Here is a 25,313-nt window from a genome sequence, read left to right on the forward strand (position 1 = left end):
CTTTTCAGTTTTGATGATTTTCCAGATTTTTTTACACAATTTTTTCAAAGCAACAAAAAATACATTTATGTTCAGCTTATGCAAATAATTTTTGATTGAGGTACTTTTCAGATACCTGTACCAATGTCTAATTAAAGAAAAATTTTAAAAAAATATTTTTTTGGTGGTGTAAATTGACATTTTGTGAGAAAATTTCACCAAAAATATTAAGATTTTTAACCCCAAAAAATCAGTTTTCTCCATTTTACACAAAAACGGACAGGAGGCCCCGGGTTTTGCAATAATAATATCAATATACAACATGTATTGTGTATTAAACAGTTTTCACAACCTGGGGCCTCTTGTCCGTTTTTGAGTAATTGAGCATTTTACATTGCATGGTTTGAACAATTTCGTTCTTGTTAATTTCAAATTTTCCCTCATTAGAGGGGGAAGGAGTCATTTTAGAGCCCAAAGTCATCTCTGCAATGTTTTCTAACTTTTTGAGGCGGAACTTTCTTGACTTATGCATCATTTGCCTCTGGCGAACCGTTTCGCCGTTATTTGCCGCCGTTGGCGTGATTTTTAACGATTTTTGCCGTTCTCGCGGTTTTAATGGACATTTAAGGGATAAAGGAGTCGTTAAATAAAGATGACTTATAAATACTTTTATTTTAGCAATTAAATTTGCTAAATTTCATGTGTTCTAAAAAAATTTGTAGTTCTAACTGGTTTTGGTCCAGCGGAAATTCAAATTTGGAGATTAGTTATAATATTGCAAAAACATTATATACGCATCAAAGAGAGAGAGAGAGAAATATACGTTTGAGAGAGAATATAATATTAGTAATTATGTTTATATTCTTATATAAACTTTAAATGAAGATAGCTAGACTTAGAATAAAGGTATTAACACAAAATCAAAAGTGTTTTGAAAATTATGTTATTGTTGTTTATATCTGTAAAAAAAAACATTTAAAAACATGCCTTATAAGTGTCCTATTTTACTTATACTGGACCTACCTAAAAATGCCGGGACTCGAACTGGGTGCACCTGACGCTATATTCATGTTCACAAACATTGTTTGCATTGAAGAAATATTTACATAGACGTTGATTTTGTTAAAATATTCCTATCCTAACTAAAGTTATGAAGGTTTATAGATTTTTAAAAAATAGGGTAGCTTCGCTCCTCCAAAACCGCCAGACGTACTTACCAAATGCACATTAGAAGTTAACAGGGGCAAAATTTAAGTTATTTACTGGCTAAAGCAAAAAAAATTACATCATTTCTTCAAATACAAGATTATTTATTGAAGTTTACTTTTGTCTACTCTTAATGTCCCGTTTTTTGGCAAAAGATCCCACTGTGGATGTTTTAGTCTACTTTTTAATGCCCTTACCTACCGCCCCCCCCTAGATATACCACACTTTTCTGGGATCTTGCTGAGTCAAGTATCAACTGTTGGGAATATCAAAGGATGACTCCATGCAAAATTTGAGCCGGATCCGGCCAAAACCGGCCGTGAATTTTATGAAAAACCGTTTTTTTCCGGTTTTTAGGGGGTATCTGTAAATCGATTCAGCTGGAGCAAAACTGGTTAGAGGTACAAAAAATTTTACTCCACATGAAATTTAGCCAATGCAATTTCCTACAAAAATGTACTTCATCATCAACTTGATTGGACAACTCTTTCCCCTCCTAAATGTCCATTAAAACCTCGGAAACGACAAAAATCGCCAAAAATCACGCCTTCGGCGGCAAATAACGGCTAAACGGTCAGCCGGAGGCGAATGAAACATAAATAAAGAAATGTCTGCCTCAAAAAGTTGTTCAACATCAAAGAGATGCTTGAAGTCTCTAAAACGACTCCTTCCCCTCCTTTAAGAGGAAAAACTGAAAAAACGTGATTTTCAAAAGTATGCCCACTTCGTGGGTGTGGGGGGCACTGAACCCGTCACCCCAGGGTCACCAAATATAAAGTCTAGGCGGCCCACAATGATGAATTTCACCAAGTGAAAGTCTTGTGTCATTATCTCTTATGAGAAAAAAGTTATAAATTAATTAAAATTTCAAATTGTGATTTTTTGATGGATTTCTTTGATGAAATGACAGGCCGGTCAATTTTTAGGCCATTTTTTGCGGTTTTTGGGCCGTCACGCCCAAACGGTTTGAGATAATCTCACGGGACCTTTTGCCCAACCTAAGCCTGGTTATTTGTAAGGTCTAAGAAAAAAAAAATCCCGGATTGGATGAAGCATGACGTCGCTGCGTGCCGTCAAAAATCGCTGGTCGGCTCATTTTGCCCCCTCAAACCCTCACCTCGTGCCATTTTTCAGTGTAAAGATTATAATTATAATCTTTTGCGTAAGTCTGTTTTTTTTTCCTAGACCTCACAAATAACCAGACTTAGGTTGGGCAAAAGGTCCCGTGAGATTATCTCAAACCGTTTGGGCGTGACGGCCCTAAAACCGCAAAAAATGGCCTAAAAATTGACCGGCCTGTCATTTCATCAAAGAAATCCATCAAAAAATCACAATTTGAAATTTTAATTAATTTATAACTTTTTTCTCATAAGAGATAATGACACAAGACTTTCACTTGGTGAAAATTCATCATTGTGGGCCGCCTAGACTTTATATTTGGTGACCCTGGGGTGACGGGTTCAGTGCCCCCCACACCCACGAAGTGGGCATACTTTTGAAAATCACGTTTTTTCAGTTTTTCCTCTTAAAGGAGGGGAAGGAGTCGTTTTAGAGACTTCAAGCATCTCTTTGATGTTGAACAACTTTTTGAGGCAGACATTTCTTTATTTATGTTTCATTCGCCTCTGGCTGACCGTTTAGCCGTTATTTGCCGCCGAAGGCGTGATTTTTGGCGATTTTTGCCGTTTCCGAGGTTTTAATGGACATTTAGGAGGGGAAAGAGTTGTCCAATCAAGTTGATGATGAAGTACATTTTTGTAGGCAATTGCATTGGCTAAATTTCATGTGGAGTAAAATTTTTTGTACCTCTAACCAGTTTTGCTCCAGCTGAATCGATTTACAGATACCCCCTAAAAACCGGAAAAAAACGGTTTTTCATAAAATTCACGGCCGGTTTTGGCCGGATCCGGCTCAAATTTTGCATGGAGTCATCCTTTGATATTCCCAACAGTTGATACTTGACTCAGCAAGATCCCAGAAAAGTGTGGTATATCTACCCCCCCCCCCCCCCCCAATGCTAGAAGCGCAGCCGCTAGTGTTATTAAAAAAGTTCTGAATATAAATATTGGGCACAGCAATAATAATCGATATATCATTAAATGGATGTTGCACCATATTTTTATGTACTCTGATAAAGTAATGCTCGCAGCTGGTTAAAATGGCAATACTCCCCATAAACTGCCTTTACCCCATTCCATCCAATCTTATTGGATGAGGTCCATATTAGCAACCTAAATTGGCATGACCCCTGACAATTTATCCACATATATCCTAAATTCATTGCAAAAGTAATAATAGTCATAATCTATATATATTCAAAACAAATTAGGTAAACCATAATTTACATCAATATGGTTTAGTTTATTGCCAAATAATCAATTTTCAAAAATAAATTATATGTTTAAGATTTAATATTTATGCTTAAATAATATGAAAAAATATATGTATTACCTATACAAATGAATCTATTGTAAGTTTAACTCTCACAATAAAAGAATAACATAAGTACCAACTTCCAAAATAGGTTTAGCTGTTCTGGTGATTTTAACGTACATATAGAAAAAAATCGTGTTTCTTTATATTTATAGAAATTCTAAATTATTACTTACGGCACTGTCTAATTAATGCTTTTTCTAATTTTTGAAATAAATTGAGAGTAAGGGGGGAAGGGGATAATTTTTCCTGTGTCTATCCCCTGCTGGACCCATACCTGCAGTGCCCTAACCCTCGGGGCTACTCAGTACCTTAGTACTCAGTACTCAGATCCTTAGTGATCTATTCATGGTTACCCGGGCAGAACTGATTAGGATTTAGGTTGTTTTATTGTTCTATTAATTTAAATTGTGTTTTATATTTTTTTTTTGATTTTATGACTATGTTTAATTTTTATGCCCAAATAAATATGTTTATGTTTACCCAGAATGAACTAACCTAACCCAATAAGCAAACAAATAACCCCCCTCCCCTTCTTATTTTCAAATAATTTGAAAATAACATTTGCGAGGTTGGGGGTTTTGTGCTCGACAAGACACTTTGAAGGAAAATACTGTCTTAATTTACTTTTTTTTCTTATACATACGCAATTTTACGTAAAATGCATGATTTTATCATAAACATAGCGTAGTAATTGCATGATGTAAATAGCGGACCTACTCTATAAAAATACGTATGAGCTAATATAATTTTTAAAAATGGCTAAATCTTTCTTGTTTATTAGTAAATTTAGATTAAAAAAATAACTTATTAACAAGAAATGGCTTGATTGTTCCTTAGTTTTGCGTCACAAATTTTGGACCAAATTATCCTATCTTTTTTAGTTTATTTTCATTGCACCAAAGAGCGCATTCTTCCAACATTGAAAGAGTAATTAAACGCCGCTTTTTTATGCTCATACTATTCATAAACACAGAAGACTATTCTAAATGTCGAATTGTCTAACATAATATACAATGGGATGTTTATTATGCTAGTACCCAAAGTTTTATAATAACGTTTTCATACTCGTTGGCTTAACAACTTTGGATTTTTTTATTGAATTAAATTGGTTGATTCATTAAGTTTTGTGTCCTGACGTTTTGTAACTACTTGTAATCTACAGAAGGAGTAATTTTGTATATTAACATTGGGAATATACGTCAATCTATCGGACATTGTCTTATCCCTTTAGATACCTGGTACTACATCTCTTTATACTAATACTAATGATAAATTTTTATAGCTGTGCGATTTTTGGATAAAATTATACTTGTTTGTTTAATTTTTAAGAATCATTATTCCCTAACATATTTCAAACTAAAATAGGCAAATTGCACAAATTTCATTCTGCATTTCTATTTTTTTACTATGACGTTTAAAGTCAAATTAAATGCACATAAATTTAATGTATATTAGTTTTAAAAAATGTAAAAAGTAGACTAAAATGTTTAATTAAAGTAACTTATTGTTTTTTTTACTCAGGGGTCTAAAGGGATAAGATAATGGCCAATACATAGATGTACTAAGTACATTCCCAATAATAATACACAAAATTACCCTTACCGTAGATTTTAATAAGTGGTTGAAACGTTTGGACACTCAACTTAATGAACTAACTTGTCAAAATTCAATAAAAGTCTCAAAAGTTGTTAAGCCAACAAATAAGAAAACGTTATCATAAAACTTTGGGGACTAGTGTAATAAATATCCCAATGTTTCCTCCCTACCTATTCTTTAATAACTTTCAACATATTTCTTTTTGTAGCTTTTACTTTTCCTTTTTCCCAGTTTTAAATCTTTAAATATATAAATCTAATTCTTAGCTATTTCAATACATTTAACGTATTCTTTTTATAAATGATATTTCGATCATTTTTTATTGCCCTGGGCGATTTTATATGATGTTGACAAAACGACGGTTTTTTCATAAAACACAAAACAAATATCATAATCGCCAATTTTATAGAATATTAGATATTAATGTAAGCTAACTCTAGCAAATTTTTTATTTCAATTCTAAAAGTAGAATGATGCATGCCCGTCTTATTACTATCTAATTTCTATTAAATTCTGCTGTTTAAAAATTTAGCGGCTACGTTTTTCATTTAATTTTTAAAAAGAATATTTTTTTTTTTTGTGGGGAGGGGGTAATTTTTTTCTAGGGGTGATTACTCTTAGGAGGTTGGTGGTTGGTGAGAAGCTACTCTGCAAAGGAGAACCATAGTGGTTCAGCGGTTAGCGAGATTCTGTTACTTTATCATAAGGATAAATATAAATTCCCTTTTTAAACAAACACCAATAATCTAAAACGGGAGTTAGCATTCAGATAAAAAAAATCCATCAACAAGAAGCTTTAATATGACAATTGGTAAATTTTCATGCTATAATATTTCAATAGAAGTGATGTAGGGGGGAAGGGGTGTTGGATTATATAATGCCCCCAGCAATAAATGGTATTTTTGCGAAGTGTCAAGGAATATAATTCTATACAGGATTTTAAAGTATTTGAGTATAACAAGCCACAAAATGATATTTGATCTGTAAATAACTATTTTTTCTCTCATCTTTTTTTGTTAGTTGTCTTAAGTTTAAAACAAAATATGCTGTAATCTTCAAATAAACGTGTTTTTTTTTGCAAATTGGTTAATATATTTTTTTCATGAGTTTTTCTTAGAGGACATATTAAATCTATTAAAAAATTCGTTGAATGCAATGTAAATTTTTTTTTATATGTATATAATAAAACAAGCCCCTTATTCTTTATTTTATTGTTTTTAATTAAAAATAACAATAAGCCTAAAAAAAATTTTCATAACCAAAGCAATAAAAAATATTTTTGGTCTCTTAAAGTTGAAACAAGGAACAGTGGGTTATAAAATATCTAGCAGATGACTTAATAATGAGTTAATAACTATAAAATAATAAAAATACCTTAACAAGTTTATGGTCTAGGTAAAATTTTGGGCGGTTTCCCTCAAAGTATTCTGTCGAGCACGGAATATCATCCCCCCCCCCTTTTTAAAAAATAAAATGAAAACAAGCAGAGGGGGGTATGCTTTCGTTTCTCTATTACTTTAGTCAGTTTAAATTAGGTCATAAAAGGTGCTGAAGGCACCGCATGGTTGGGCACCCCTGCAGGGGTTAAGTATAGAAAAAAAAGTAACCTCACTTATTTCTAATTAAAAATCGAAGGGTTTTAGTCATAAATCTTCACCCCACCACCCTCCATATTCAATAATTATAAAAAAAACTATGTTTTATTCTAAGAGTTTAAAAAAAGAATATTTGACCCTGCTAGCTAAAACTAATATAGGTTATTTACAGATTTCTATATTTAAATTATTTCTTGATGTATGTACATATATAAATTTTGATTACTACAAGGTCAGACAATATAGATTTAATATGCCTAGAGCGTACTGAAATAATAACAGTACACTACAAGACTTTAAATTTTGAATAAAAATCTCTTCGGGAGTTTCAAAACCTAAACCAACTCAAAATTTATGAGAAATATTAGATCTATTCTGTTAAATCTTCTATTCACATCATAAAAAAATGATAATGCCAAACCCAAGATTGGAAAAAAAGAAAAGTTTTATTGCATCGTATTATAAACAGCTTTCCGCTGATATTTGAAAAAAGGAGAAACGCTACTGTGAAATTAACGAAACCATCTTTTTCATTGCATAAAGGTTGAATAAAACATAAGCCAAAAAAGATATGATATAAAAAAGAATTTAATGTTTACTAAATAAAACAAACTAAGAGACTCTCTTTTCAAGTCTGACCTAAGTTGGCCTTGATAAATTTACAGAACTTAATCAAAATGATAATGGCCTCTTTAGATCTTTGATTATAATGTTCATTTGGCAGCTAACTTTTTATTTATTATTTACAGGGAATTAGAAATAGATAAATAGACCAAGAGTTAGTTTTAGAATATATTTGTTACCCAAGCTTGCTAGGTGCTTTCACTCAAACCTATTTTTCTTGTCCACTGAACCCGCCCCTGCAGGACCTAACCCCATTGGATACTATTGCTGCAGGGTTCTTCTAACCTTTACTTAACCTAACATAACCTATAAATGGCATCATAAATTACTTTTCTTATTAAAAAGTTCATTTTATTATTTCTTATTTTAATGTCATGCAATTGACTTAGCAGCTTAATAATGAAAAATTCACAGGTAACCCATTATGGGTGGAAGCCTATTTTCTATATTGATGCCCTAAATAAATCATATTCTAATATCTGCAAATCTGCCATTATTAAAAAAACAGTAGGGGGGTAATGCGATATTCAGATAACGCACATTTGTTAGGCTCCTAAACAAATCAGGGGTTTAAGAAATAATGCACTAATTCTTTTATTAAAGTTTATACCCCGGGGATGAATTGTTATAGGGAGCGAATTCACCTGATTTGTAATAACTAGGTGCTTTGAACCATTGCGCAAGGCACCAAAAATTATTTTTTGGGTTTTTGGTGTAAAATCTAATATGTAAAAAATTTGTAGGATATTCCATTCCTCCTTGGACGGCCTTGGACCAATAACAAATCTTAAGTATTTTATTATAACCCGCGACCGTGGCTCAACACGTAGCGCATCCGCTCGTCGTCGGGAAGGTGATAGGTTCGAATCTCGGTCCGACACCGCGTCATAACTAAAGACGTTAAAAATTGTTCCCACTGCTACTATGTCAGATGCGCGACGTAAATAGTTAGAGTGGGGGAATGCCTTGGCCCAAAACAGGCGCAACTCGCTACCGTGCACAGTTGGGACTTCTCAGACAAAGGTCGTGCATCTCAGAGAGTTGGTTGTCTGATGGGTGATTGGACGCTTTACACCGCAATCATTGCAATTGCAAGTATGTTCCAAGGTGCGTGGAGATATAGGTTTAGTACCCGAAGCGACACCTAGCCCCCTAGAGTCTTAACTCTTAAGTATTTTATTATTATTTATTCCAATTAAAATTTAGGCGTGGTTGGAAAAGGTCTCATCTATATTTGAGTTCTGGAATAAGCCCAAAGAATATTATGATGTATGAAACAATGCTTTGTTTTGGATAAGGCTTATCTTTAGAAATTAAAGCCATAATACACTTAAAAATAACATTTCTTGACCTTTTTAAAAGAAATATGTATGTACTAAATCATTTTAAAAATCAATATATGTTCAAAAGGCATGATTCCACATATTTTTTTTTTGAAAAGAAACATAACTTAGAATTCCATTAAAGCGTTGATTAAAGCTTTGACAGTATGAAACATAATTATTAAAGACAAGAATGTTTGTATTCATAGCACAGCAACGGAAATTGTAAAAATTCTTTTGCAGCAAAATTTTAATCAAAAGTTATCTAAGGTTTTTGTTATTGTACCCAGCGTTAGCAGCGAGAGGGAGTGGACATTGGACTGTAAATAGTTAGGGTATATACACAACATTTCATTTGCTGGCTTAAAATTGTAGATACTTTTATCAAATCTTGATTGGTTGGTTAAACCAGCAATGTCCAAATTTTTAACCAAATATTTTTGAATTATAGTACGTGTAATTTTATTTATCATCATTGTATTTGGGATGTGTTGTGTACATTAAGATTTCTATACTTCAAAGATATAAAATCAATAAACAATCTAGAAAACTTTATCATTCTTACAATCTTTGACGGAGATACCCGAGGTTTATAATAGCTGGGCTCCTAAAAAAGACATCAAAGAAGTAGCCTAAATGTTTCGTGGTTAAAAATCACACAAAAAGAACAGGCGGAAAAAATGACTAAAATTGGATAGTTCAAAGGTTCTTTTTATCTAGATATTATTTTCTTGAATATTTTGCAAGCCAATCTTTTCTTTAATATGTTTTTCGTTTGTTAAAAAGGACGTCCAAATGGGGTGTGAGGTGGAGGATTTTTAAACTTCAGCCCCCAAATACAAAATTACTAGAGACAAGGGGCGAAACGGGGCGGATGTTTACAGGGATCTAAAGGGATAAGACAGTGGACGATAAATTGATGTAAATCCCAAATGACGATACACAAAATTACCCCGTCTACAGATTAGAATTAATGGTTAAAAGGTTTGAACATTCAACTTAATGAAAAAAAAACAATCAAAATTCATTGAAGTCCCCAAAGTTGTTAAGTAAACGAATAAGAAAACGTCATTATAAAACTTTGGGGACTTGTGTAATATGTCCCCACTTTCTCTGGGATGTTTAGGCAAGCCAGTGCATAATACTTATCTATGTTCTTATTATTAATAAGAAAAAAAACAAAGAAAAGAAATAAATGTGTTAATTACTGTTTAATGAAGAAATATCAATCTTGTCATGTCTACACCCGTTTTCTTTAATTATCTTATACACAAGGATAATTTGGTCCAGTAAGTAGAGCAGCTTATTTCTATTAAACAACAAAACGTCCATTTGTCAGCTAATTATGCTCTATAATAAAATTCTAATTTTTAAGAGCAATGCAGACAGAAAAAATATGCATATTTTTTTCATTACTTTTTAAATATCAAATAATCTAAGTCTTTCATTTTTAAAAAAATTTAACAAACAATAATGTTCAAATTAAAAAATTCGGACATACAGACATCTAGAAGACTAGTTATAGAGTAGCTGCTCTACTAAAAGCAAACATACATTATTCTCATTATTTTCTCATATTAACTATTTGTTTTCTTAAAAGAAAAGATTTTTTCATAATTAATCTATTAAGACAATTAAGTCAATATTACAATTTATTTAAATTTTTTTTCCTTTTTGTCTTTTTGAATCAGAAATAAGGTATAGCCAACAAGCGAAATAAATCAAAATGATATTTGATGGGTAGATAAAAAAAGTCATTAATTATACTATGTATTGCCCCCCAACGAAAGCTGAAAATAAAGTGTAGGTTTCTTGATTTTATCCCGAATTAATTTCGTTGTTAATATAAGCTGTTTTTGAATATTCATTTGGGGAAAAGGGGAGGAAACATTTCGTCTAAAGACAAAAACTGTTTTTTTTGTCTTCTTCTAATTCATAAAGAACTAGCGACTATGCTCATAGCATCTAGCGGCTCTGTATTTGAAAAATTTTAAAATAAAATAGCTTAAAACCTTCCAGAGACTTATGTAAAGTTTCCCTAAAATTGAGAACTGTATCGGCTCAATATTGAGCGAAATTAAAACTGAAAAACAAAAAAAATTACTAAATTTACATTAAGATAAAAAATCACGGTTGAAAATTTTTACAAAAATCAAAAAGAAGAAGGCAAAATTAGTTTTTCTTTAGATTAAATGTCTCCAAGTGATAAAGGACCAAAGTTAATAGGATTATTTACTCAGCTGGTTTTTAAAGGATTATAGATTTTAAAACTAAAAAAATAGGATTAATAATATTAATAAAAAGCATATAGTATTACCTTTTTTAGCGAAAATAAATCCGCAAAGTTAGTAAGTTTTTTTTAGGATTAGGAGTGTTAGGAGGTTTTAGTGTACAAGCAAGGAGGTGGATGTGGGTGTGAGGAGGTGCGGGGGGCGTGCTAGCTCATGGGGAATCGTCTCACCTTAATAGAATGGTTAGCAACAGTTTAGGAGTTTGGATTAAGGAGTTAGGAGTTTTTAAAACAGTAGGAAGGTTCTTTCATAAGAAATAAAATCTGATTTAAATATAATTTGCTGATATTTTCAATACTGGAAAAAAAGTTGGTGAAAAGTTACAGAAAAAAATCTGTAAAAAATCATCAATATTGTTATCATGCATTATATTAGCTTGGGTTTAATAAAATAATAAATGGGTTATATAAAAAAATTGAAATAAAATTAATTCAACATGCTTTATATTTTACAGTTATTTTGTATTATTATCAAAATTTCTTTTTTTACTAATCAGCGAAATTTTGGTAGAAATTTTGAAATTTATTTTCTCCAATATTTTTTTCTGACCTGTGACGATTTTCTAGGGGGTATGTGAGAGCTACGAAGGTCTGTGGCTGAATAAAGTTGGATCACACAACCAACAAATATCTTCTTCAAATGCCTACCGACGCTCCCCCCCATCTCCCTCAATTTCGTTCCCAAAGATTTCCCCCACCTCTGGTTTAAGATCCCCCTCCCTAATCAACCACTATCGCGTTTTTTTTATACGTCGGACAGGGGTAAATAAAAACAAAACAAATATTATCATTTTTAAGAGGTATCTCCAATCCCCTTTTAAGGGGGTTATGCCCCTAGCGGCTAGTTGAAAAGCCAACAAAATTAATAAATACAAAATATATTTATCCCTGAAAACTAATGGTAGGTCTACCCTCACGCATGTGCGTAAATATTTCATTCGTAGTTCATTTCAAAAGTGCCGTAGAGTAAAGTTGCGTTTTTAACCACGAAGTTTTTTTTGGTTATTGAAAAAAAGCTGGCTTTAGCAAGGACAAATATGTAGCGAAGAAGGAATCCTATAATTAAAAGTAGTAATGTTTTTGTCTGTTCCTAAATATCCCGTAAATTGCTGTCACAAATGCGATGAGCCTTTAAGGAAAGCTTTATATTTGTCTCAGGTTGGTTTTAAGCTATTTTCCTGGCCTATTTTGTCCTCCCCTAGAAGCTTGGAGTGAAGTAACTAATCCTTATAATAAAGTAACAGGATGTGTGTTTGTCTATGTGCCTGTCTGTTTGTACCTAATGATCTCGGTAACCACTGAACCGATCGGGTTCTTCTTAACAGCGTAGCTTCTCATAGGTCCCGGGAAGGTTTAAAACTATTTTCTCCCAAGAGAAATCACACAAAAAATTTAATTCTTTTTATGAAGAGAGATTTCAACGCAACATAGTTAGGTATTGTAGAGACTTGAAAGTAACATAGAGACTTGAACAAAAAAACCAAACATTTAAAGTGGCACTAGAGGCCTCTAGGGGCGCAGCCACTAGTAAGATGATAAAATAATAAGAAATAACTTAAGAATGACAATGTCAAAAAAGGCAAAGTTCTAAAATCAGACTGTAAAACTGTAGAGTTTCATAACTTTAAGTATTAACAAAATTATTTCAATAGAAATTTAATGGAAAATTGCGGAAATACAGGTTAAATTCTAAAAAAACACTACATTTTTAGGACTTAATTTTAGAGATGCTTCGATTAAGATATTGTACCTTGTTTTCTTAGGAATTATTGTCTCAAAAATTTGATGAACAGTATACTTGTAGTCAAATTAACAAAGAATTAGCATGTTTAAAATGGACGCACGGACTCTCTGGTAACTATTATAGAGTTGCTACGCTTTTCTAATCATGCCTAACTGTTACATGAATCAACATGCAAATTTTGAAATCTATTCTAAAATGCCTAAATTAAGATAAGAGCTATCAGTTACTTGCGTACAGTCTTACGTTCAATAAAGAAGTTTAAAATAATGTGATTAATAAAAGTTATAGTTACCTAAAACTTATTTCAGAAAATCTACCCACAGTGCAGTGCTTTAAAAGCACTAAAAAAATTGCTTCCCCCCGAAAAAAAAACGCTGAGGGATTTCTCCCAAAGCAAGGTCCTAGAGGCTAGAGGCGAAACCATTAGTTTTTTAACCATAACGTTAGCTTTGCATAATATGAAAAAATTGTTTATTTTGAAGGGCGTCTCGCGATAAAGAAGAATCCATACACCATACATGAAATGATATATCTAGTGTTTAATGGAAATGAAAATATGGTAAAAATGTTGGTCTTATTTTTTGGGTCGTCAATTTAGCTTGCTAATATAGACCTTACTTATTGGTCAGTTCGTTCATCCAGTAGGAGGGCAGGCAAGGATGGGGTAAAAGCAGTCATTTTAGACAGATGCAAGCATTAATTTATCAGAGTACATGAAAATCTGGTGCAACATCCAAGTAGTAAGATATCGTTTGCTGCTTCTAAGCCTATTTCTAGCCTAACCTTTCCCAATTGTTTTTCTTTTTTCTTATTAAATAATTTTCACCTGAAAATATTATTAAAATTGTCTTATCCCTGTTTCCCTGCTTGAGACACATCATGTGCGTACACGCACAATATACGCAATCTTTCAGACTTTTCATGATTCTACAATTTCAATTGACGCATTATTTTTTTTCATTTTTTGTGTGTTTTCTTTCGAGGTTGGTGGTATCCTCCACCAAAAAAGTTGTAAACCTTCCTAGGACGTATCAGAAGCTACATTGTAAAGGAAGACCATATCAGTTCAGCGGTTAGCGATCTCCTTCTGTAAGCACACACACACATCCTGTTACTTTTATATAACAATACTACCCCTTAAAATTAGACTGAGGAGGATTTAGGTTACCCATTCATATACAAATTTTTTCTGAAAGGCATGATAATTGCTAATATGGGGTTTATAAAATGACTTAAGTAACAGGAAGTCATCTATCTTTCTGTGTGTCTGTACCTTGCCGATCTTTACATTGAAGCTTCTTATATGTCCAGGATTATAACTCCTTTTGGGTAGGGTAGGGCGTAGCTGCTGCTTGTATATTATTCATTAATTTTAACATGATTGCTTCAATGGCTGAAGTTGAAGTCCTATTTAGTATTTTAAATCATTGCCATTTTTTATTTGTTAGGGGTACTCCAAATTATATTAAAAGTCCGAGTATAGTAGAACCAAATCGGTCCAGTGGTGGTAGCAAAAACTGACAGACAGACATTCTGGCTCTTATATGAAAAGGTTTTAGTGGACAATCTATAAAGAACTCTTAATTTGATAACATCCACCCTACTTCTTTTATTCAACAGTACATTCACAAAAAAGATTCAATATTACATAGAACACTTAAAACAGTGGAAATTGTATTAAATGCACATATTCTTTAATTAATCTACTTCTCTTTTTACCCGGTAAATATTATCAGCTCAGCTATAAAAGTCGTTTATTATCATATTTATTCTTGAGTAAGACAATTTTAAATTTTAGGACCGCTTACAGTAATAACACATATAAGTTAATGTAAATATAGGGAAAACAAGAATGACAACATCCATAAAAGCGAAGCTCTGAAACGGTCTGACAAACATAAATTAACACTTGTAGTGTGTCAGAACTGAATAAGTATACAAATTTTTACAAGTAAATTTGTTGCAAAAGTATACTGTTTATGGACATACTTACTTTTTTTGGGATTATATAGATGCTTCTCTTATAACACTGTACCTTGTTGTAACAGGAATCAGTATGAAAAAAATCTGATAAATAGGTTAATTATATCACATACAAATATTTGGTCAAAGAGGTTAAAAATCAAGATTATCATATTTACAATTTTGACATTATATGTATATGAATGGTTAATACTAAATAACCTAATAACTAATAAAATTTGAAATAGTTTTTAAAGCATTTAAAAGCACAAACACTTGATATAGAAGTATAAACTAAGCATAGTTTGTGCTTTATTAGTTTACAGGCCAAGACATTACCCATTTTCATCTGCGCAGTGCATCGCTAATGTTTTTAATTCATGATTAGACGTATAAAGGCATCAATTCCCCACAACTAGCGGATGCGCTTCCACATTACATGTAAGCTTACAGAACTCTAATTTACACAGACATTATACTATGAAGGAAATTAAGGAATTTTGCAAAAATTAAAGGATAATCAAAAGTGACGGAAATCAAATATCTTTATATTTATAATTCATTAGATCAAAAAAACATTGTTTTTTAAAACTTAAAGTATTAAGTTGTGTGTAGTTGTTCAATAGGATTTCCTAATGGTCAATATTCAGGGAAGCTCTTTAATGACATGGGCTGGTTTTAGACTATTTTAGGCAGATCATATCAGCTAAATACAAAGGTATTCCAACTGACGTATCCCCTTTTCCAGGATAATTGCGAAAGCGGAAAGATGTTAGTAAAAAACTCAATTAGGTTTAAGTAGGTAACATAAATGAACAACTTTTAGCAAGATACATTGTTTGTCTAGCTGATATTTATTATATGTTTGAATTAAAATGACAACATCCATAAGAAGCTAAACACCAAAAAAATAGTAGGGACTTCGGACAAGGAGAGCTAAAGAGCATTTGTTCCTGTTTTGTTGGCCCCAGGGGTTAATTACAAAAAGAATATTACATATATATATATATTTAAGCACTCCTATTTTTCTCACTTGTTCTGTCTGTTGGTATACATACTTATATATCATGTTGATATAGCCTCGAACAAGCCTTGCTTAATTATGTTATATGGTCAAACGTCCTTCAGAAAACAAATCCTTTGATTGAACGACCTTAATCTGGAAGTTACTGGTTACTCTGTTACTGTATGGTTACGGGTTGCGCCTGGCATTCGCGCTCCTGTCATTCAGCAGTAGGAATCTTTTTTAACGCCTTTAGAAGAAGTGTCGGGCCGAGATTCGAAACTATCACCTTCTCGACAACGAGCGGATGCAGTATAGTTATCCATGTTGCCGAGAACCGCCACTGTCATCAGCCATGCATTGAAAACTATAATGAAACCGGAAGGTTTATAAATAACCAAGCATTGATTAAGGAAAAGGGAATCTCTAATACCTTAGTATTTGGATTAATCAAATTTCCTGTGTTATAATTAAAATAATTGTTTATACAAATACACTTTATATTTTGTTTGAGTTTTAACCTATAACTAATGTTGCTGTAAAAGATTACGTCATAAAAGTAAGAACTTTAAAGGCTCCTAGAGGCCAAACGGCAAATAGGCGCTTCTTATATGGGAATAATCGATTTTAGATTCTTTTAAAAGTAGTGATGAAGAAACCATCCTAGACTCTGAGGCTCGGAGCTTACTCTCAAAGTGCTTATCATTAACAGAAACCCGTCTGACCATTCATTTGACAAAAATATTAAAATATTAAAGGGTTTAACTGCGGTATCTCAACATAAACTATCACCCCTTCCTTATTTCAGTTTATTTCAAACTTGGGGGGGGGGGGGGGGGGAGGTAGTGCTCTAATGAATGAATGAAACCACTCGATGCATAGTGGTTTATAATATTAAAGGAACCTAGTAATAGTGTCTAACTTTTTATCTTCGTGACGTAACAAAAATCCATCTCTTTTTTAGGGGTTTCCTTTCCCACCTCCCCTCTCATCCTTCGATTTTTGTTACGTCACAAAGATAAAAAGTTAGACACTAATACTAGGTTCATATTAAAGTCATGTAAAACAGTAATCATACAAAATCAAAGGAGATAGCGTCCTATTAAGGCCCATACTTCAATGTGAGAAAAAATGTATCACTCAATAATTATAGAAATTTAAATTAGGAAAATCTGACCAATAATTAGCCATCCGGAAAATTAAACGTAATTAAAAATTATTTACGATGATCTTAATATTTAGAGTTTTTAAAAGCGAAGCTTTCTATAATTAGGGTCGGTCCGTCCCTTGATCCTCCCCTGGCTGATTTAGACGGGTGTATCTGGGGGGGGGGGGAGTGATGACCCTTATCAAGCTGGTTGCAGACTGGTGGTAGAGCTAATAAAAAACCTTATAATACCAGAGAGATAGAGAACAAAGGGCTGTTTATTACACTAGTCCCAAACGTTTTACAATAATGTTTTCTTATTCGTTATAAACAACTTTTCGGAGTTTTGATTGGTTGGCTCATTAAGTTGAGTGTCTAAACGTTTCACTGTCTTATCCCTTTAGATCCCTGTTATAATAAAATGCTTTTCTTACATCAAGATGACACATGAATGCTTTAATTATATAACTTGAAAGTTATGTTATCGATGCTAAGTATGAAATGTGTTGTAAGAATATTTATCACTACAACTTATTGTTTTTTAGAAGCGAAGCTTTTTAATAATTAGGGTCTGTTTGTAAGTAACCGTTAGATCTTTTCCCTTATTTGGCTTGTTAGAATTGTCCATTTGATTTCAAACTTTGGACGATGCCTTACAAGTTCTATAAGGTTTAGAAAGCGTAGCAACTCTAGCTTTTTTTTTTAGAAGCGAAGCTTTTCAATAATTGGGGTCTGTACGTCTGTCTGTAAGTAAATGTTAAATCTTTTCGGTAATTTAGGCTTGTTAGAATTGTTCCTATTTTAAAGTTAGTATGTTTTTCAACCTATTTTTAAAAAATTACACTATTCTAAGACATGAATTTATATTTCGATTTTAGCAATCATTTTCAATTCATTTTGTCTAAAAAAATATAGGCATGAGACATTAGATAACAGCAAATATGATCAAAGATATTAAACATACATTTATATAGAACAATGTCACAAATTATTTTGAATCTTAGGTATCACCATAGAATACAGATGACTACTGAAAAAGTTTGAAATAAAAGATTAAAACATTAGTTTTTTAAACAGGAGGAGTAGGGAATAATTCTTGGCCTTGTTTGAGTTATGGGGCGGGGCATAGTTTTTATTAAAGGAATTTTTTTGATGGTGAGGAAATAGGCGGAGTTTTGGATGGTGAGTTTGGTTGAAGGCGGAGACAGAGAAAAACTGGGAGGAGACAAAAAAGTGGGAGGAGTGGGGGGGGGGGGGTTATGAAAAGGTTGTGAATTTATCTTTGTCCTTGGTTGTTCATGGGTGGAGATTTGGATTTTGAAATCTGTTAAAAAAATGGGTGGAGTTATTCCTGAGATGGGAAAATTTTTATCCTTTATGATATCCTGCTTTGTTTAGGTTTTAGGATGGAGGAAGAATTGGTGTTCTTTTGAATTAACCAAAAAAGTGAAAAAATGTGTACATTTTTTTGATGAAACATGAAATGAAAACTACATGGTATAAAATGTTGACTTATTTGAGAATTTTGGAAGTATAATTTGATGATGCAAACAATTGATTTGTGTTTAAGGATAACCTGAATATCAAAGAAGCTTAATCCTTTGAAATGTTAACTGTGTTTTAAAAGTTTTTTTTATAAAAATTTGCAAATGCACACAGTTAATTTGAGTTTAAAGAAATGTTCAGAAATAAAATATTTTTTACAAACTAAATGATGAGGGTTTTTTAGTAGATCTCTGAAACTGCAAACAAATGTTATGTGTTGAAAAATAAATTTGTTGGAAAGATGGGTCTTGTTTGAAAAAAGGATTTTTTTGTTTGATTAATGATTAAATGTTTGTTGGGTGAAGCAAATTACACAATTTTATTGAGAGCAGAATCAAAAGACCTAATCAAAAGTTTTTCCCTAGCTAGGCGTATCCAGGGGTCTGTGCTTCTTATTTTCTCTATTGGGACAATTTCCAAGTCCTGTAGATTGTGTCCTTGGGCCTTGAAATGACTTCCAACTGTAGTTGATCCAGTTTTGATTGTGTTAGAATTGTTCCTCTAATTTTAAGCTTTGAATGATTCCTTAATAGTTATGTACGTTTTAGAAAGCGTAGCAACTCAATAATCGTTACTTGCAAGACCTTACGTTCTTTTAGACATGCTAATTTTTTTTACAAATTTTGTTTGAAATGATTATCCTATTAATCTGATTTTTCTAACGAAAAATTCGTAGGACAACGAAATCCAATACTTAGTATCTCTCTCTATAATTAAAGTCGTAAAAATGTAAGTATGTCCTTAACTTACTACACTTGTTAATGTACGTTTGACCTAACTTTTTCATAGCTTTAATGGATGTTGTCATCCTTGTTTTGATGTAACTACAATTAGTATACAGAACTTAGATAGACTGATCATTAATCTGTGTCTCAACAAAGATAGTGCATTCTCATTTAGTAGCGTAGCTACTCATAATCCAAATTGTTTAATAGTTCGACTTTATGTCAGTCTAAATACTAAATACCAATAACGCACTTAATCCTTCGATCTTTAATGATGGTATTTTAACATAAAATTTCTAATGATTCTAATAAAGATTTTGATTTTCTGTATTCGTGTGGTTTACTACTTATATATATTGTCATCCTTGTTAGTTATTGCATCTTACATATGTTACCTTAATTAGCAAATAATAAATTTTCATTGATGAGTTGTTAAATTGAAACAAGGACTTTTTAAAGCAAAGCTTTTCTTTAATTATGGTTGGTCCGTCTGTACGTCCGTCCGTCCTTCCGTCTTGAACAGTTATCTCTTTTAGTTTATTTAAACAGGATAGAAATGTACTATTGATTTCAAACTTTGTATGATGATTCCCATAACAATTTACTTCACATTTTGATTAGAAAAAGTTTTTCAGGACATTCCTTAAGTCACTAATTAAGAGAAACAAAATTATACCGTTTAGTGTTTAAAACTAGTGGTTAAAAAGTTTGCTTTTAAGACAGCGAATGAGAGAACGTTTTTAGAAAACTGCACAAGTTTGTTATTAATCTTTAACTTACTTAGTAGAAGAAAGCAGGAAGGGAGGGGACATTTGACTGTCTATAACACTAGTCCCCAAAGTTTGTAAAAACGTTTTCTCAACACCTTTGGAGACTTAATGAATTTTTATTAGTTGGTTTATTATCTTGAGTGTGCAAACATTTCAACGACTAAATGTAATCTATAGAAGTGATAATTTGTATATCACCATTGGAGATGTATATCAATTTATTCTTATCCCTTTAGATCCCTAGGAAGAAAGACATCTTGGTCCAACTGTCTATGATAACTCTCTAACTAATATGACAGATCTTGGTTAAAGAATAACCAAATATAACTGTCCCCTTTGGTTTAACTAAGGTGTTAACATGCTCAGCTTTCAAAAACATTTTTTCCTCCGTTTTTATGATTTTTATTGTGCTTCAATATCACATCATTTTAAAAAGCTTTTTTTGTATAGGTTTTGTGATTTTTTCCTAGTGTTTGTATTCCAGTAATAAAAAGGCAAAATTTTGTTTATATATAGAATAAAAGAAATAAAATGTATATTTCTTGAAAATATGTAAAAGTTTATTTTAAAAAACTGGCATAAAATTGACATTAATAATTTTCTAATTCACACACATGCAATGTATAAATGGATATAGGATATATGTGGATATATTGTCATGGGAAAATTTGCCGATAATTGGACCTTATTTATTGGTCAGTTCATTAGGAAAGGGAGGGGATGAGGTAAAGAGGAATTTCGTTATTTTAGCCAGCTGCGAGCATCACTTTATTAGATTAAATGAAAATTTGGTGCAAGATCCAAGCATAAATATATCGATTAATGTAAGTATATGAAATTTGAACATTGTAATCTTAACAAAAAAAACTTGTATCATGATTTATGAGCCGCAGTTTTATTAGTATGGCTCGGCGGCGGCGGTTGATCAAAATATATAGCGCCAATACAATGAAAGGACCACATTATTAAACGCCGGAACGGCCATAGACGTCAAAAGGTGTCAATAAAAAGTGTTCCCCCATCAAACTTTTAAACCCCTCATGTTGGCCCCCTCAAAGTTTTTAGAAAAACATTATATTACCCCCTAAAATCATTAAAGCCCTTCAATTTACTCCCTTCCAAATAAAAAGCCTGGACGTCCCTTGCTGCAGCTTCCTACAATCCGCAATGTTTTTCTACAAAATTACATTACTACGGCTAGTACTAAATTTTAATTTTGTGGCTGTGCTTTAAAAAAAGTCCACAAGCAAAAGTGGTGGCTGTGGCGAAAAAGCTGAATAGAATTTAGCGGTTGCGGCCCTTGTGACATTGACTGAAGCAATAATTAATCAGTCAATTTAATTACTACAAACAGAAAAGTCCCCGAGCTAAATTTTCTTGACATTTAGATAATAATCCAACATATATGTAAATTGTATATTCATACCGAGAATAAATATAGTAGATCTAGATGGTCAAACTGACCCCATAATTTAACTTTAAAAGGAAATTCTAGCAGACAAACAACTTTTTCAAATTTATTTGTTATATACGATTTATTGATATAATGCATAATACGAGGGACGAAATTTTTCGACGATATAATTTCCCGGGGCCGAATAATAACTCTAATCCTAAGATATTCAACTAGTTTACATAATATACTTTACACAAGAAAACATAAGCCACTCGAAGCCGCAGCCACCCAAAGCTTTAGCCACAGTCAGCCGCAGCCACCCTCAGCAACAGCAGCAATCAGCCGTGCGGCTTACAGAAGATGTAGCCGCAGCCACACTCAGATTATCATGTTCTCTAATAAAGTGTAACTTGCAGCGGGCTAAAATAACGATTCTCCTCTTCCACCATATTTACCCCATCCCCTCCACACCTACTGGATGAACGAACTGACCCATAAACCAGTTCCATGTTGTCAATTAATGACAATTTTTCCCCTGTCGTAATATCCAAATATATATACTATATATAATACTAGCGGATTCGACCCTAGCCTCTAGGGGCTTTGTCCCAAGAGGTAATTAATGAAAAAAAATAAGTACCTGTGGAGAAGCCCTTACTCCACCACTAATTTTAAATACCCTCCACCCTCCAAGAAAATAGCCTAAAACCGCCACAGGACCAGTAGGTATATTCCCTGAAGAGTAGAATCCGATCGGTTCAGTGGTTACCGAGATCTTAAAGGACAGACGGACAGACAGACATCATTCTACTTTGTATTATAGATATACTACATCAATTATTATGATCATAAAAAGTAATTTCATGCTTAAAAGACGACTTACACTATAGTCTTTTTTTTCAAGACTGAAATCCTTGAATTTTGGATTTAGTAGAGGGAAATATGATTTTCTCGGCTACTATTTAAGTTAGAAGAATGGAATTATTTTTCAAGATTGCCATTATTATGGAGAATAATCAATTATAGCGGCCAGACTGCTTTTTAGCAAGTTTTTGGCTATTTCTATATTTTTTTGCATTTTCCCCCATATCTTCGGTCTTTTTGATCTGCTTAATTTTTTTTGTAACAAAATTAAATTTATCGTTGTCCTAAGGGATTTTGTATCTGTATATGAAAGGATAACTAACTTTTTAAATTTTTTTTTTTACATATTTCTCTGTTTCTTTTCTGTTTTTGGTCCGATTTTCAAAAGTTTTGTTGAGAATGATATAAATATTAAATTTTCTGTTGTTTTGAGCATATAGTACATAATTTACTGTCAGTCATCAATCATACAAAATATAAATATTAAAAAGTATAAAAATATGTCAGAAATGTACCGTGATTTTTTCTCTTCTTAAATCTATTATTGATTTCAACAAATATTCTTTGAATCTCTGTAATCTGTAATCTTATCCAAGATTTGTTTGTACTTTGCTACACATGGATTTTGTCATCCTTGATTTTTATTATTAACCATCCTTTTTAAGCTTCTCTTTTTTTAATGGTGGTTTTGTAATGCTATCTTAGTACCTATTGACATAATGTTTTTTTTTATTTGGTTAATTTCATTTCATTATCGAAGGTTAACTAGGTCTATCATAATACATGTAAAAAATATTGAAAAAATCGAACACAGTAGAACTGTCGGACTAATAATGACGTAAAAAAATACCCAATGAGAGGCCACTATAAATTTTACCATTGGTCAATAATGGCCTCTCATTGGCTAATTTTTTTACGTCATAATCAGTCCGACACTTTTACTGTGTTCAAAAAATCTTTATCTTTAAAATCTTTATTCAAAACACAAACAAATACATAAGTACCTTATAAAATAAATAATATTATTTTAGGAATTCTTATATTTAAATTAGTAAATTTTTATAAATCAAGAATAATTATATTTTTGATAAGTAGGACGAATTTATGGCGGTCGGACTGCTCCTAGGCAGGTTTTTAGCTATTTTTATTTTTTCCTCATATCTTTTTTTTCTCGGCTCTTATAGAAGATACTTTTTGTCAACATTTTCATCAATATGAAGCATTATTAAGCATAAAACTCCTAGGGCAGAAGGACTACTTTTAAGCAGGTTTTTTGCTATTTTTCTATTTTACATATTTCCCTATATCTTTGGTGTTTTTGGTTCGATTTTCAAAATCATTTAGGTTTGTAGTATTCAAATTAAATTGACCGTTGTTGACTGAAATGTAAAAATAAAAAAAGGTTTCGTGATTTTTCTCTCTCTAATATTCCTATTTTTGACAATAATTAATTCTAATGCATAATTTTTTTGCTTCGATACCTATGGATGTTGTCATCCTTGTTCATATTTTTCTTTTCCAAAATTACTTGAATTGAGGATTCTTCTTAAGGTTTTACTTATACTTTAAAATTGATTATAGAGTTGCTTAACTTATGATAATTTACTTTTACTATGAACTACTTTTAAACATTAATTGATTATATCATACAAAGTATTGTTTTTTAAAAGCCAAAAACACAATATTTAAAATAAACCTACGAACTTTCTTGTTTATATAGTTGCTACGCTTTTTAAATTGTACCGATTATAATCGTTATCTGTACTGATATATCTGTACGATATATTATTACTTGAATGTTGCACCATATATTCATGTACTCTAGTAAAGGGATACCCTCAGCTGGCTAAAATAACGATACCCCCCATCCACCACCTTTACCCAATCCCCTCACCTCCTACTGGATGAACGAAATGACCAATAAATGAGGTGCATATTAGTAACATTAATTAACGACAAAGCTTCCCCTGTCAATATATCCACATATTCTATATCCATTGTCTTATATAAAGTCTAAATTTACATGGTCTAATCTATCCTCAGACAGGTGAGTGGGCGAAATCAATTTGGTTGAATCAGTCTACAAGAAAAATTTTATTAAATTTGCATATACGCAAATAGCTTTTGCAAACTACTATCACTTTCATAAATAAACAGAGTTAGAAACGACTTTTAAGGATGCGTAGCAACTCAACTAGTTATACTATGCCGTGTGACGGTCTCAAAATGGTTATTCCTTATCTAACAAGGATGACAACTTCTATAAAAACAAAGCTCTTAAACAGTAGGACAAACGAACATTAACACTTGTAGAGTGTCAGAAATAAATGATCAGAACACAAATGTATAAAAGTCGAAAAAGATTGTAAATAAATTTGTTGAAAAACTGAATAAATACAGGATAATAAACATTAATAATTAATGTTTAAGGACATACTTGCATTTTAGGACTTGAATATAGAGATGCTTCGCTTATAACATTTGTTGTCCTAGGAATTAGTATTCCATTATCCATGAGTATGTCTAGTTGTGTGTGTGTGCAGGATCTCGCTAACTGCTGGACAGAGTTTTAACAACTTTTGGAAAGATACCCCCGCCCAGGGGCGTCCAAGCTTTTTATTTTGGGGGGGGGGGGTAAAATGGCGCGCGAAGCGCGCCTCAAATTTTTTTTACCCCCCCCCCTTGGACGTCTATGCCCCCGCCCTCCCGAGATAAATCGCTTCTGGAAAAAATTTGGTTGATTATTGCTCTTTATCTTTCACACATGTAAAATAGGATAAAAAAAGTTAAGGTAGGGGGGCCAACTCTTCACACTTCTCGAACTTTATGGGTTAAATTATAGGTGGTTATTTTCAGCTATTGAATCGCTTTTGTGAGTAATGATGAACCTTCTTTATGAGTCATAATTTATCTATACAACATCTAAATAAGTAAATTGTCATGGATAAATACATAGACACTTTTAAAATGCACTAGTTTAAACAGGGATTTTTAAGGAATAAGACAAAATTTCCGAAGATGATAAACAAAATGTACCTTTCTGTAGATTATGGTATTTCATGAAAGAGTTTGGACACTGTTCTACAAACCAATTAAGATTCAATAAAAG

At 32.2% G+C, this 25,313-nt stretch overlaps 1 protein-coding gene across 1 annotated transcript in view; it reads right to left on the minus strand.

Annotated features, from left to right (window-relative positions):
• The window catches only part of LOC145328679 (uncharacterized), a 44,150-nt gene extending 32,462 nt beyond the window's left edge, over positions 1–11,688 (minus strand). Inside the window, exon 1 of the mRNA XM_080172465.1 lies at positions 11,599–11,688. The gene's annotated coding sequence lies outside the window, so the exon portion shown is untranslated. The remainder of the gene's footprint in view (positions 1–11,598) is intronic.
• Between the last annotated feature and the right edge of the window lie 13,625 nt (positions 11,689–25,313).

Source organism: Acartia tonsa, chromosome 9 (assembly GCF_053477335.1).
Source record: "Acartia tonsa isolate MP-2025a chromosome 9, ASM5347733v1, whole genome shotgun sequence".
In the NCBI taxonomy this organism is placed as follows: Eukaryota; Metazoa; Arthropoda; class Copepoda; order Calanoida; family Acartiidae; genus Acartia; species Acartia tonsa.